Source organism: Magnolia sinica, chromosome 15 (genome assembly GCF_029962835.1).
Source record: "Magnolia sinica isolate HGM2019 chromosome 15, MsV1, whole genome shotgun sequence".
Classification (NCBI taxonomy): domain Eukaryota; kingdom Viridiplantae; phylum Streptophyta; class Magnoliopsida; order Magnoliales; family Magnoliaceae; genus Magnolia; species Magnolia sinica.
Genome location: NC_080587.1, coordinates 59,883,438 through 59,898,612, shown reverse-complemented (window position 1 = coordinate 59,898,612; position 15,175 = coordinate 59,883,438). Strand labels below are relative to the sequence as shown.

At 46.5% G+C, this 15,175-nt stretch overlaps 1 pseudogene; it reads left to right on the top strand.

Annotated features, from left to right (window-relative positions):
• Positions 1-14,884, top strand: part of LOC131227743 (1-aminocyclopropane-1-carboxylate oxidase homolog 4-like) — a 32,542-nt pseudogene extending 17,658 nt beyond the window's left edge.
• Positions 14,885-15,175: the final 291 nt, after the last annotated feature.

The window sequence follows — 15,175 nt, the reverse complement described above, 5'->3', positions numbered from 1 at the left end:
CAATTGATGTCTATAGTCATGGTTCATGGGAAACTTGAACCCTTTATTTTCTTTTCTTTAATAACTTTCATGTTCTTTCCATATTGTTTGTAAATTGCAATGATATTGTAAATGTTGTTCATTGGTGGATCAAAGCATTGAGAATGCTTGGAAGGTGAGGAAAAATTCATATTTGAATTTGAATTTCTAGTAGCAACAGCAAGATAAAGAAAGAAATATGTACGGCTAGATTTTAGTATATTGCATTATCATTTTTTTCTCCTTTTTTTTTTGGTATATATTGCAGATATCCATAATCACAAGTGGCTGGGACCTGGAATAATAACTTCGATAGTTGGTGCAGTAGTATTTGTAGTAAGCTACGTAGCGGCCCTTGTTTCAATCCACATCCATATCTCACATAAATGTAAGCTTAAGAGATTGGAGATTATCCACCGCACTTCACATCGTCTTCCGATCAGTACACCAATTAGAGGTAGCATCCTCATAACTCGTATCTTCTGAATAAGAAACTAATTTCTCTTTGAATAGGCTTTACTCTATAGATTCTGCTTTCCTTCATCCATGAAAGGAATCATGATGCGAAGGGCGTTGCACTCATTGCAGAAGATCAAATGTACATCTAATTCATCATGTTTCAGTACATGGCTGTCAGGAAAAATGTCTAAAAGTTTTGAAACAATTCTTGGAGCATCAGTATATAGAAGAGGAATGGTTCAATCAACAAGTATTGAACAATTCTTATTCCCCTTCTATGCAAAATAAATGAATGGTGTGGTCTTAGTTTATTCCAACACTTAGGTAATGTTTGCATGTTGTCGTCTACAGTTATCTTGGGGCATGGAAATGATATCTTGTTTTGTGTTTATTTGGATGTCATGGATAGAGGTATTAATGCCCACAATTTTTTGCTTGGAAAAGTGATCCCTCTTCAATTTGGTTATGTTGGTGTTGTGAATCGTAGTCAGGAGGTAATCCCTTTACGAAACACTGGATGTTGAAATTAGCAGGTGTGTAGACTTGAATATGATGTTAGAATCGACAAAAACAACACTGTTTTAGTCAGTTGTAATGGTGATGTGTGTCACGCCCCAAACTCGAAAACTGGGCTCACAAAATTCTTGATCGTCGAATCTGACACCGACAGCCTCCGTAGTACCCCATTCTCGGCTCCCGGCAACCATACACCAGGTTCCGATCCTGGGATGTTACAAGGAGAATTTTAAATCATAAGCATAACCAAAAGCATAACCCACAAACAGTAACCACAAGAACACCACCACAAAATCCACTATGATCAAAAACTTTTGAGTACAATGCGTGTAAAAGAAAAATACAAGGTGATGATAATAACAGGAACTCCAAAAGCTCGACTGCACACTCCAACTCTGACGAGCCTACGGCTGCGTCCTGGGATCACCTGCACGCATCAATCGTGCATGAGCTTATAGAAAGCTTAGAGGGTGGTGTAAGTGTGTGCGCAATATAAGCGTGCTCAGAATGCAAGGTCAGAGTAATACGGAATCATGGTGATGAGTACATGAATGCAATCAGTCATACCAAGACCGTGCGATGCAGAATGCAAGTCAAGCATGTCAATCCTCATCCACATATCAATGCAGCTCCTCACTAGAGCATTAAATCAGTGCGGTTCTCAGTCTGGATAATCACCGGGGTCAAGTACACTTTACGCCAGCTTGCCGCCCCTATCCAGACGTACAACTGGGAGGATGGAAGAGACCTTACTATCTGCCTGCCAATATCGGGCCTGGCTCGTCGATAACAGACCGATTCCTCAAGCTGGTCAAACTCAACCTAGAAATTGCCCCCTCACTCACGCGGGTAAGGTCACACCCCTTTCCAACAGACCACGACACAGTGGGAGACGCGGCCTACTGGTATACGGCCCTCGCGCACTCATGTATCCACTCAGTCTCGACGTTGAAGTCATCCTCTGGTACCATTGGGTTTAGGAATTTTCACCTAGGGACATCTATGGTGCCCGTATGCTAGAACCAAATATTTTCGATATCCAATCCTGCTATCCACGATGTGTCTGTGGAGGCTATGGCCCTGATGTCGCTAGGGCAAATAGTAACTACAATCACACAAATGCAAGTGCATGAGTCACACTATCAGTCATGCAGTAGTCCTACGTGTACCATGCACTTATATGGGGCAACTCCGCCTATCAGGGAGCCCATAAACAATCCGCCCAAAGGCATATGCTATGATCGGTCACTCCTCACATCAGGCATACATATGATGCGAATGATCATAAATCATGGATCTATACTAAACATGTATAAAGAGATGGGATCTGTGTATAACGAAGATGGGCCTAGACGGCCTACTTCCTACAAGTATGGGCCTGTCAGTGGGCCTTAGAGAGAGTTATAATGCCGACATTTAACCAACATTATCCATTCAATGTGGACGTCAAACCATCATTGCTCCCAAGGCGTAATCCACTACAAAATCAACACATATACCATGGTGGAATTACACTACAATGGGCCTTATGTACGTCTTATTGGGCCTTAACCCATGGGCCTCCAGTACATCAAATGGGCCTCATACATGGGTCTCGTATATACATATCAAGGTGGGCCTCAATGACGGGCCACAAATGCATCAACATGGGCCTAGTCACATGGGCCTTGCATACATCATAATGGGCCTCATAATACGGGCCCTATACAAATCAAAGTGGGCCTCAACAAGGACCACTAATACATCAAGGTGGGCCTCAACAATGGGCCTTAAATAATCTCCAAAATGGTTGGACAGTTTGGATGAAACACAAGCATCATGATGGAGCCCACACTAATGGAGAATGTGGATTACAATACATACATAAGTGGATCCCATGTGGGGCCTACCATAATGTTTATTTTCCATCCAATCTGTTCATATGGTCACATGGACCTGGGCCCACCGTGATATTTAGCTGACATTCAACCTGTTTAAAAGGTCACGTGGACCAGTGAGGCAGGGCCCACACTAATATTTATTTACCTCCAACCTGTTCACAAGGTCACGTGGACCAGGGCCCACGGTGATATTTATTTGCCATCCATACTGTTGATGAGGCCACCCAAACCTGGGGCCCACCGTGTTGTTTATCTGCCATCTAAACCGTTTATGAGGTCACAGGGACCCAGGTGAAGTGGAAAAAAAACAAATTTCATTTTTTTATCCAGAATTTCTGTGGCCTAAAAAGGTTTCAATGGCAAATGTTTAATCCCACTGTTTCCTCTATAGTGGGCCACCTTAGCTTTGGATGTGGCTGATTTTTAGGTGGCCCACAGCCAGGGAGGGGGGCCAACGAATGGACGGCGTGGATGAACAAAACACACATCATGGAGGGGCCCACGGCTGGATGTGGATCCAGCCTGTTCGCCCGCCCGCTGGCGTCTCTGACAGTGGCAGCAGCAGGTGCTGCTGCTGCCTATGCTTTGTGTTTTTTCTTGAAAAATCTATTTTTCTGCAAAATCTCCTATGTGGATCCCACATCAGATGAATCCAATCCAGCCATTGGATTCCACGGTCCAAGACCGACCAAATGAGTCTAATATGCGGCCTATTTTGGGCGAATAGAAGCTTCAAGGTGTGTTTTAATGGTATACACTACTATTCCTTATGGTATGGCCCGCCTGAGAATCGGATTAGCCTCAAATTTCTACTCAATGCCTAAAAACACGTGAGGAATGGAATGGACGGCGTGGATTGGATTCATATATCAAGGTGGGGCCTGCAGGGGCAGCCCACCCTAAAAGCTATTTTTTTTTCTCTTTTTTTTTTGGTTAGCTTGTCAGTACACACCCATGTTAGTACGCACTCCATGTTAGTCAGGCGTCCAGTGTCTCTGGACGCTGGACGGCATGATACATATCATTGTGGTGGGTCCCACATGACCGTGTCCCACACATCAAGGTGGGTCCCACGTGAACGTGGCCCATCTGATTTGCATCAAGCTGATATTTGTATTTTTCCTTCATCTCAGCCCGCTAATGGGTTGGATGGTGTAGATCCCACATTCATCCAATGGGTCCCACATGAACTATATGATTCATGGTGGGCCACACTTACCCCCTTCATCATCATTACCATTCAATGAGAGAGAGAGAGAGATACGGTGAGACAGAGGGACCCCGCCACTATGGGCCCCTCTCGACTAAATCACATACAACAAAATGTGTCCCACCAACAAGTGGGCCCTAAGTTAAGAAATAACGGTGAATCACCCACCTTATCTTCCTTCTTCTTGGTCCCTTAGACTCCAATGCTCCTTAGCTTGCCTTTTGATGGAGGTTGATGGGAGATTGATGGTGTGGATAAAAGATGAGAGTGTGGGCCACACTTGTGGTTTGGGAGAGAGGGAGGTTGGACGTGTGAAGCTTGAATTGCTTGGGAGATTTGAGAAATGAGAGAGAGAGTGAGATGATGGGAGTGATATGGATGGGTGAGGTGTGATGGGTGATGGGTTGGGTTGAAAATTTGTAAAAGTGATATGGTTGTGGTTGAAATTTGGAAAAAGAGGAATGGTGAGGTAGAGAGAGAGTGGACTTTTGAAAAAAGTAGGGATGGGTTGTTGTACTTGAGGTAAGGCTTGTACTTGACATTGATTAATGGGACATATTGTAAAGATTTCCTTGATAATCACAACGCGCGGCGTTTCTTCGGAATGAATGCAGGTCCACATCTCCTAGCCTGGGTATCAGTTCGGTGCGCAAGTCAGGGAGTTGGAACCGCAGCGACGGCGCGGTCGCTATGATACAAGTTTCGATTCGAGCCGACTTCGGTATGCGGGACCTGCTTTAGGATCGCGTGCAATCGTCGGATACGGTGCGAAGGTTGCTGGAATTTGACCGGAAGGACTGCGGAAGCTAATGAAACGGTACGAAATAAGATACGGGTCTTACAGCTCTCCCCTCCAAATAAAAATTTTATCCTCGAAATTTACACAATCATTGCAACCAGACTTAACTCATGATAAAAGAGGAAATAAGGCATCATCAATAAAATCGAAGGCAGCATACAGATACAACATATGATCAATCATCAAAGAGATGGGGATAACGCTCATGAATCTCAGCCTCGCGCTCCCATGATGCGTCATCAACAGAATGGTGACCCCACTGAACCTTCACCAAGGGGATGACCTTGGTCCGGAGGACCTGCTCCTTCCGATCAAGGATACGAACTGGCTGCCAATCAATAACAGGAACGATGTCTGACCCACACTTCCTCAACATAGAGACGTGAAAAATGTTGTGGATGCCAAACAACTGAGATGATAAGGCAAGCTGATAGGCCACGGCGCCAATGCGCTCAGTGATCTCAAAAGGTCTTATGAATCTCGGGGCAAGCTTGCCCTTCGCTCCAAATCGAACTACGCCCTTCATGGGCGAGACCTTGAGATACACATGGTCCCCTACATCAAACTCCAAGGGACGACGCCGGCGATCAACAAAACTCTTCTGTCGGCTCTGAGCTGTGCGCATCCTCTACCTGATGATATCAATAACCTCTAATGTCTTATGCACAAGCTCAGGACCTAGGAGATGCCGCTTTCCGACCTCGGTCCAACAACTCAGAGATCTGTACGGTCTGCCATACAATGCCTCAAAAGGAGTTATGCCAATGGTCGCCTGATTGCTGTTGTTGTATGCGAACTCAGCCAATCGCAGATGCTCATCCCAGCTGCCACCGAAGTCAATCATGCAGGCCCGAAGCATATCCTCAAGAATCTGGTTGACCCTCTCGGTCTGGCCATCGGTCTGCGGATGATACGCGGTACTAAGCTGCAAATCAGTGCCCATAGCTCTCTGAAAGCTCCTCCAGAACTGAGACGTGAACCTCGGGTCTCGGTCAGAAACGATCGAGACTGGAACGTCGTGCAGTCTCACAATCTCCTCAATGAATAACCTCGCAAACCAATCTAAAGGCCAAGTCACAGGAATCGCAAGAAAGTACGCCGACTTCGTCAGGCGATCCACGACAACCCAGATAGCGTCATGACCATGCTGAGTCCTCGGCAAATCCATGATAAAATTGATAGATACGTGTTCCCACTTCCACGTCGGGACACTCAACGGCTGCAATAGACCAGGGGGTCTCTGATGATCGGCCTTGACACGCTGGCACGTGTCACACTTGGCCATAAAACTGGCGATCTGGCGCTTCATCCCTGTCTAAAAATATTATCTCCTCATATCACGATACATCTTCGTCGAGCCAGGGTGGATAGAAAACCGCGATCGGTGTGCCTCAGTCATAAGATCTCTACGCAACTCAGGAATATCCGGGACACACAATTGGCCTCTGAAGCGAAGTTCACCATCAGAACCAATTTGCCAATCTGTCTGACTCTCAGATGCCGCCTATGCTCGGTAATCCTGTAACGACTCATCTGTCTGCTGAGCCTCGATCACCCTTGCGACAAGAGAGGGTTGAATCGACAGGCTCGATAACTGAACGATAGAAGACTGCGGACCAAAATCAAAGTCGTACTCTACTATATCCTCGAGCATCCTCCACTCCTGAATTATCATATGTGTCACAGGCCTCGTGGCTGACGGCTGAGGGCATCCTCCACCACGTTACCACGTTCGCCTTGCTTGGGTGGTACTGAAGGTCAAAATCATAGTCCTTCAGAAGCTCCATCCAGCGTCTCTGTCTCATGTTCAGATCGAACTGAAAGAATAGATACTTCAAGCTCTTGTGGTCAGAGAAGAGCTCGAACCTGACCCTATAGAGATAGTGTCTCCACACCTTCAGTGCTAAGACGACTGCTGCCAGCTCCAAATCGTGCGTGGGGTAGTTCAGCTCATGAACCTTGAGCTGACGAGACGTAAATGCTACAAGTCTGTCGTGCTGCATCAGGACAGCACCCAATCCAATACGCGAAGCATCAGTAAATACCACGAATCCATCACTCCCAGAGGGAAGAGTGAGTACAGGAGCGGATGTTAGACGGTCCTTCAGCTCCATAAATGCTCCCTCATAGGCGTCACTCCAAATAAACTCTACGCCCTTCCGAGTCAACCTGGTCAACGGGGCTGCAATACGGGAGAAGCCCTCAATGAAGCACCGATAATATCCCACTAAACCAAGGAAACTGCGGATCTCGGACGCAGTTGTGGGCTGGCCCCACTGACGCACTGCCTTAACCTTCGAGGGGTCCACTGCGACACCCTCCCTCGTCACCACTTGACCGAGGAATCTCACCTCCTCCTGCCAGAACTCACACTTCTCCAGCTTCGCATATAGCTGGTGGGCACGAAGGGTCTATAAGGTGATCTCCAGATGTTGCATATGGTCCTCACGGGTCCTCGAATATATCAGAATGTCGTCGATGAAGACCACAACAAACTGATTAAGATATGGATGAAAGACCTCGTTCATCAACTGCATGAAGACCGTGGGTGCATTGGTCAGTCCAAAGGACATGACTTAAAACTCAAAATGACCGTAACGCGTCCTGAAAGCTGTCTTCGGGATGTCCTCCTCTCGGACATGAATTTAATGATAACCAGAACGTAGGTTAATCTTCAAAAAAAACTGTGCACCCTGCAGCTGATCGAACAAATCATCTATCATCGGGAGTGGGTACTTGTTCTTAATCATGACCTGGTTGAGCTCGCGGTAATCCATGCAGAGCCTCAACGAGCCATCCTTCTTCCTAACGAAGAGTACTGGTGCTCCCCAAGGCGAGCTGCTCAGACGAATGAATCCCAACTCACGCAACTCGTCCAACTGACGCTGTAGCTCAAGCAACTCCATCGGTGCCATACAGTACAGGGCCTTCGAGATAGGCGCGGTACCAAGCACAAGATCGATCTGGAACTCAATATGATGGCGTGACGGCAACCCCGGAATCTCCTAGAACACGTCAGGGAAGTCACAGACCACCAGCAACTGATCAATACATAAGGCAACAGGCTCCTCGACTGCGCAGGACATCAAACATGACAACGGCTCTCCTCTGGGCTCAGCAATGAACTAGAACTGTGGCAAGCCGGGTATAGAGAATGTGACGGTCCTTGCGGAACAGTCCAACACGGCGTGGTACTCGGCAAACCAATCCATGCCTAGGATGACGTCGAAATCTAAAATCCGCAGCACAAATAAATCGGTGGGCAAAAAGATATCACCGACCAGAACAGGGCAAGATGAACAGAAACGGCCCAACAGTGTAGTCTTCTCCAAGGGCGTCGACACGGTCAACCCCTTGCGAGCAGACTCTGTCGGCAATCCAGTCGAATGACAAAAATCCTCGGACATGAATGAATGCGATGCACCGGAATCAAATAACACTCGGGCGATGCATGAAGAGATAGGAAGTATACCCTCAATGACTCCTCCAGATGACTGCGGATCCTTCTGAGCCACATAGAACCTGGCCTAAGCTGGCTGGGGAGGTATCTGTCCCCTTTGAGGTCCCTGATGGTGCTGCTGCTGATGTCGCTGAGGCGCTTGAAACTGCTGCCTCTGTTGCTGGGGTCTCGGAGGCTGGTGCTGCTGCTGAGGGGGCCTCGGTGGTGGAATCTGCTGTCGCTGCTGCTGTGGAGGCTGCTGTGGTGCTCTCGGTTGCTGCTGCCGAGGTCGGGGACACTCCCACCTACGGTGTCTTATCCCACCACATCCATAGCAAGTGTTAGAAAGCTGTCTCTGAGGTAGTGCCGCTGGGGGTACCGACGATGCCACTGGTGCTCTGGCGGATGGGTGGCTCCTGTATCTCTGTGGTCGTCGATACTGTTGTGAGCTACTGGAGGGGGTCTGCCTCTTCTGACCCCTCCTTTGATCTCTGTCGGCCTGCGTGCCGGCCCACTCAGTCTCATAAATCTGAGCCCTCTGCACTACTACCTAGAAAGTCGGGAGCTCATGCCCAATGACATGGCCTCGAAGACCGTAATGTAAGTCATTCTCGAAACGACGGGCCTTCCGCCCCTCGTCATCAACCATATATGGTGCGAACCTCAATAGCGCCACGAAACGTGCTGCATACTGCGCCACGGTCATGTCCCCCTGCACCAGAGTCTCGAACTCCAGTGCTCTCTGACGTCATATGTGGTCAGGGAAATACTGCTCCTCGAATCGGTCGATAAAGTCCTCCCATGTCCAGACATAGTCAGGTCCTGCGACGCGGGTAACGGAGGTCCACCAGTGCTCGGCCTCGCCCTGGAAAAGAAACACTGCCAACCGGACTCGCTGCTTGGTCGTACATGACATGGTATCGAAGATCTTCTCCACATCGGAGCGCCATCTCTCAGCTGCTGTCGGATCTGGCTCGCCCTGGAAATGCGGAGGATCAAGCTGTCTGAACTTACGAAGAAGGGTGCTCGCGCGTTCCTGCTCGGCCTAGGCTGGAGAAACAATTGGGCGCCTGCTCTGCCCCTGAAGCACAGCAGTCATAGCCTACAACATCTACTGTAGCTGCGATGCACTCACAGGCACGGTCGGGTCGGCACCGGCCTCGGGTGGAGGAACGACATCCTTAGGCAGGGGAGCAGGGATCTCTGGTGGTGGAACGGGAGGCACAAGTGGTAAAGCTAGAGCCTCAGGTGGTGGAGCGGGGTGCGCTCGGGTCACTCTCCTGGGTGGCATGTCCTATAAGAAGAATAAGGACGCTAATCAACCTTAAGAATCGCATGTTAAAGGATTCAATCGGAAGGTTTCGCACTCGGAACCTAATCGCCCTAAACTCATAGCAAACATGTGATGTTGTTCTCGGTTACTCCCAAGTTATGCTCGGATACCAACTTTTGTCACACCCCAAACTCAGAAACCGGGCTCATAAAATTTTTGATCGCCGAATCTGACGCCAACAGCCTCCGTAGTACCCCATTCTCAGCTCCCGGCACCCATACACCAGGTTCCGATCCTAGGATGCTACAAGGAGTATTTCAAATCATGAGCATAACCAAAAGCATAACCCACAAACAGTAACCACAAGAACACCACCACAAAATCCATTATGATCAAAAACTTTTAAGTACAATGCGTGTAAAAGGAAAATACAAGGTGATGATAATAACAGGAACTCCAAAAGCTCGACTGCACGCTCCAACTCTGACGAGGCTACGGCTGCATCTTGGGATCACCTACACGCATCAATCGTGCATGAGCTTATAGAAAGCTTAGATGGTGGTGTAAGTGTGTGCGTAATATAAGCGTGCTCACAATGTAAGGTCAGAGTAATGTGGAATCATGGTGATGAGTACATGAATGCAATCAGCCGTACCATGACCATGCGATGCAGAATGCAAGTCAAGCATGTCAATCCTCATCCACATATCAATGCAGCTCCTCACTAGAGCATCAAATCAGTGCGGTTCTCAGTATGGATAATCACCGGGGTCAAGTACACTCTACGCTAGCTTGCCGCCCCTATCCGGACGCACAACTGGGAGGGTGGAAGAGACCTCACTATCTGCCTGCCAATATCGGGCCCGACTCGTTGATAGCGGACCGATTCCTCAAGTTGGTCAAACTCAACCTAGAAATTACCCCCTCACTCAGGCGGATAAAGTCACACCCCTTTCCAACAGACCACGACACAGTGGGAGACGCGGCCTACTAGTATACGGCCCTCGCGCGCTCGTGTATCCACTCGGTCTCGACGTTGGAGTCATCCTCTAGTACTATCAGGTTTAGGAATTTTCACCCAGGGACATCTATGGCGCCCGTATGCTAGAACCAAATATTTTCGGTATCCAATCCTATCATCCACGATGTGTCTGTGGAGGCTATGGCCCTGATGTTGCTAGGGTAAATAGTAACTACAATCACACAAATGCAAGTGCATGAGTCACACTATCAGTCATACAACAGTCCTGCGTGTACCATGCACTTATATGGGGCAACTCCGCCTATCAGGGAGCCCATAAACAATCCGCCCAAAGGCATATGCTATGATCGGTCACTCCTCACATCAGGCATACATATGATGCGAATGATCATAAATCATGGATCTATACTAAAAAGGTATAAAGAGATGGGCTCTGTGTATAACGAAGATGGGCCTAGACGGCCTACTTACTACAAGTATGGGCCTATCAGTGGGCCTTAGGGAGAGTTATAATGCGGACATTTAACCAACATTATCCATTCAATGTGGACGTCAAACCATCATTGCTCCCAAGGCGTAGTCCACTACAAAATCAACACATATACCATGGTGGAATTACACTACAATGGGCCTTATGTACGTCCTATTGGGCCTTGACCCATGGGCCTCCAGTACATCAAATGGGCCTCATACATGGGTCTCGTATATACATATCAAGGTGGGCCTCAATGATGGGCCACAAATGCATCAACATGGGCCTAGTCACATGGGCCTTGCATACATCACAATGGGCCTCATAATATGGGCCCTATACAAATCAAAGTGGGCCTCAACAAGGACCACCAATACATCAAGGTGGGCCTCAACAATGGGCCTTAAATAATTTCCAAAATGGTTGGACAGTTTGGATGAAACACAAGCATCATGATGGAGCCCACACTAATAGAGAATGTGGATTACAATACATACATAAGTGGATCCCATGTGGGGCCTACCATAATGTTTATTTTCCATCCAATCTGTTCATATGGTCACATGGACCTGGGCCCACCGTGATATTTATCTGACATTCAACCTGTTTAAAAGGTCACGTGGACCAGGGAGGCAGGGCCCACACTAATATTTATTTGCCTCCAACCTGTATGCAAGGTCACGTGGACCAGGGCCCACGGTGATATTTATTTGCCATCCATACTGTTGATGAGGCCACCCAAACTTGGGGCCCACCGTGTTGTTTATCTGCCATCTAAACCGTTCATGAGGTCACAGGGACCCAGGCGAAGTGGAGAAAAACAAATTTCATTTTTTTATCCAGAACTTTTGTGGCCCAAAAAGGTTTCAATGGCAAATGTTTAATCCCACTGTTTCCTCTGTAGTGGGCCACCTTAGCTTTGGATGTGGCTGATTTTTGGGTGGCCCACAGCCAGGGAGGGGGGCCAACGAATGGACGGCGTGGATGAGCAAAACACACATCATGGTGGGGCCCACGGCTGGATGTGGATCCAGCCTGTCCGCCCGCCCGCTGGCGTCTCTGACAGTGGCAGCAGCAGGCGCTGCTGCCTATGCTTTGTGTTTTTTTTTCTGAAAAATCTATTTTTCTGTAAAATCTCCTATGTGGGGCCCGCATCAGTTGAATCCAGTCCAGCCATTGGATTCCACGGTCCAAGACCGAGCAAATGAGTCTAATATGTGACCTATTTTGGGCAAATAGAAGCTTCAAGGTGTGTTTTAATGGTATACACTACTATTCCTTATGGTATGGGCCGCCTGAGAATCGGATTAGCCTCAAATTTCTACTCAACGCCTAAAAACACGTGGGGAATGGAATGGACGGTGTGGATTGGATTCATATTTCAAGGTGGGGCCTGCAGGGGCAGCCCACACTAAAAGCTATTTTTTTCTCTTTCTTTTTTTTGGTTAGCTTGTCAGTACACACCCATGTTAGTACGCACTCCATGTTAGTCAGGCGTCCAGTGTCTCTGGACGCCGGACGGCATGATACATATCATTGTGGTGGGTCCCACATGATCGTGTCCCACACATCAAGGTGGGTCCCACGTGTACGTGGCCCATCTGATTTGCATCAAGCTGAATTTGTATTTTTCCTTCATCTAAGCCCGCTAATGGTTTGGATGGCGTAGATCCCACATTCATCCAATGGGTCCCACATGAACTATATGATTCATGGTGGGCCACACTTACCCCCTTCATCATCATTACCATTCAATGAGAGAGAGAGAGATACGGTGAGACAGAGGGACCCCGCCACTATGGGCCCCTCTTGATTAAATCACATACAACAAAATGGGTCCCACCAACAAGTGGGCCCTAAGTTAAGAAATAACGGTGAATCACCCACCTTATCTTCCTTCTTCTTGGTCCCTTAGACTCCAATGCTCCTTAGCTTGCCTTTTGATGAAGGTTGATGGGAGATTGATGGTGTGGATGAAAGATGAGTGGGTGGGCCACACTTGTGGTTTGGGAGAGAGGGAGATTGGACGTGTGAAGCTTGAATTGCTTGGGAGATTTGAGAAATGAGAGAGAGAGTGAGATGATGGGAGTGATATGGATGGGTGAGGTGTGATGGGTGATGGGTTGGGTTGAAAATTTGTAAAAGTGGCATGGTTGTGGTTGAAATTTGGAAAAAGAGGAATGGTGAGTTGGAGAGAGAGTGGACTTTTGAAAAAAGTAGGGATGGGTTGTTGTACTTGAGGTAAGGCTTGTACTTGACATTGATTGATGGGACATATCATAGAGATTCCCTCGATAATTGTAATGCGGCGTTTCTTTGGAATGAACGCAATCCACATCTCCTAGCCTGGATATTGGTTCGGTGCGCAAGTCACGGCGTTGGAACCACAGCGACGGCGCGGTCGCTATGATACAAGTTTCAGTTCGAGCCGACTTTGGTATGCGGGACCTGGTTTAAGATTGCGCGCAATCGTCCGATACGGTGCGAAGGTTGCTGGAATTTGACCGGAAGGATCGCGAAAGCTAACGAAATGGTACGGACTATGATACGGGTCTTACAATGTGTCAATGTTAACATCTTTTTCTTCTTTCTCCAGCATATATGCATTTTTCATTTCACCGTAGATAACTATGAAGTCAAGAGCTGCATAGAATTGATTTCAACATCTAAAGATCTTTTCAAATTGTATTGTGCTCTCCCAGTGATTGCTATGAAGTTAAGAAATGCTCTTACGTGAACCTCTAATGGATAGGATGAATTCTAATCTTTTATTTTGTTAATTGGTTTCAGTTGATTAAAATATTCACTTTCCATGGATTTGAGCTGGTTATTTGAAATATATGAAGGGTTGACTAAACTAGTCTTTTCTTGGGTTGAATCTGGTTGTTTGTAATATATGTAGGAAGGGCTCAAAAGAAGGTTGAACAAGAGCAGATAGTAAGTAGCCAATACAAGGCAAGGCATAGCCAATAGTTGAAGTTCCGGATAATTTCTTTTGTATGCTTTCTAGTTTAGGAGAAGTGTTTAGTTAGGAGGGTTAAAGTGAATTTTTGTTGGAGTGGGCCATTTGGGTCATTTCCTCTTTTATTGAATTGAATTGTTACCAAATTTGTGAATAAGATTCTTATCAAACAATAGTGTGAATTATTTTTTGAATGACTATTAGGTGCAAGACTAAAAATAATAATAATAATAATAATAATAATTTACAGATATTTTAGCGACGGACCAAATCCATCGCTAATTTCTAAACTAAACGATAGATTCGAGGTCTGTCGCTTACTCATATTAGCGACGGACCTTATCCATTGCTAATTTCTGACCGTTGGAAATCAACCACAGATGTGAGGTCCGTCGCTTACTCATATTAGCGACGGATCTTATCCGTCGCTAATGTTTTTAGTGACGACTAATTTTTTGAATCTAGCCGACGGATTTTTTATTTTTTACGATGGATTTTATCCATTGCTAGTAGGTGACAGACCTTATCTGTCGTAAATTAAATGATGAATTTTATCTGTCGAAGCAAAAAAAATGACCCAGTAAACAGCGACGGATGAAGTCCGTCGTTTATTTGGTTTTACGACGGATTTGGTTCATCGCAAATTAGCGATTTTGGCGTAGTGTGTCGCATGATAAACCTGCTCTTTACTGGAATTTTACATTACCAGAATTCTTCAAAGAGCTTTTCACTAGGGAGCTAGGAGGATTGGTAGACTACTTCAAATTGTGAAAATTGAAGAATATACCAAAATGTATGTGTACTGTCTGAATTGGATTATACATTACTGATTTATCATTACTTGCATACATTCATATATAACTAAAATTTTACATGGTGTTGGACACATTATTTATACCATAACTAGAAACTTGTTTCATTCAAAATCAGGCTTTGGCCTGTTCTGTGGCACTTTTGTTGAAATAAATGCAGTTCTACTACCAAAGCTATAAGAATGCGTTGTTAACAGTAGGAAGAGCAGTCTTTACTGCAAGCAGTACGTTCAGTGATTATTATACACAAAAAGCTGGTGAAGTAAGAACTCGATTGACAAAGGAATGAATATAGTTCCTAAGCATGACGATTTACTTCTTGATGAGCTCATTAATATTGTTATCCGTGCTTC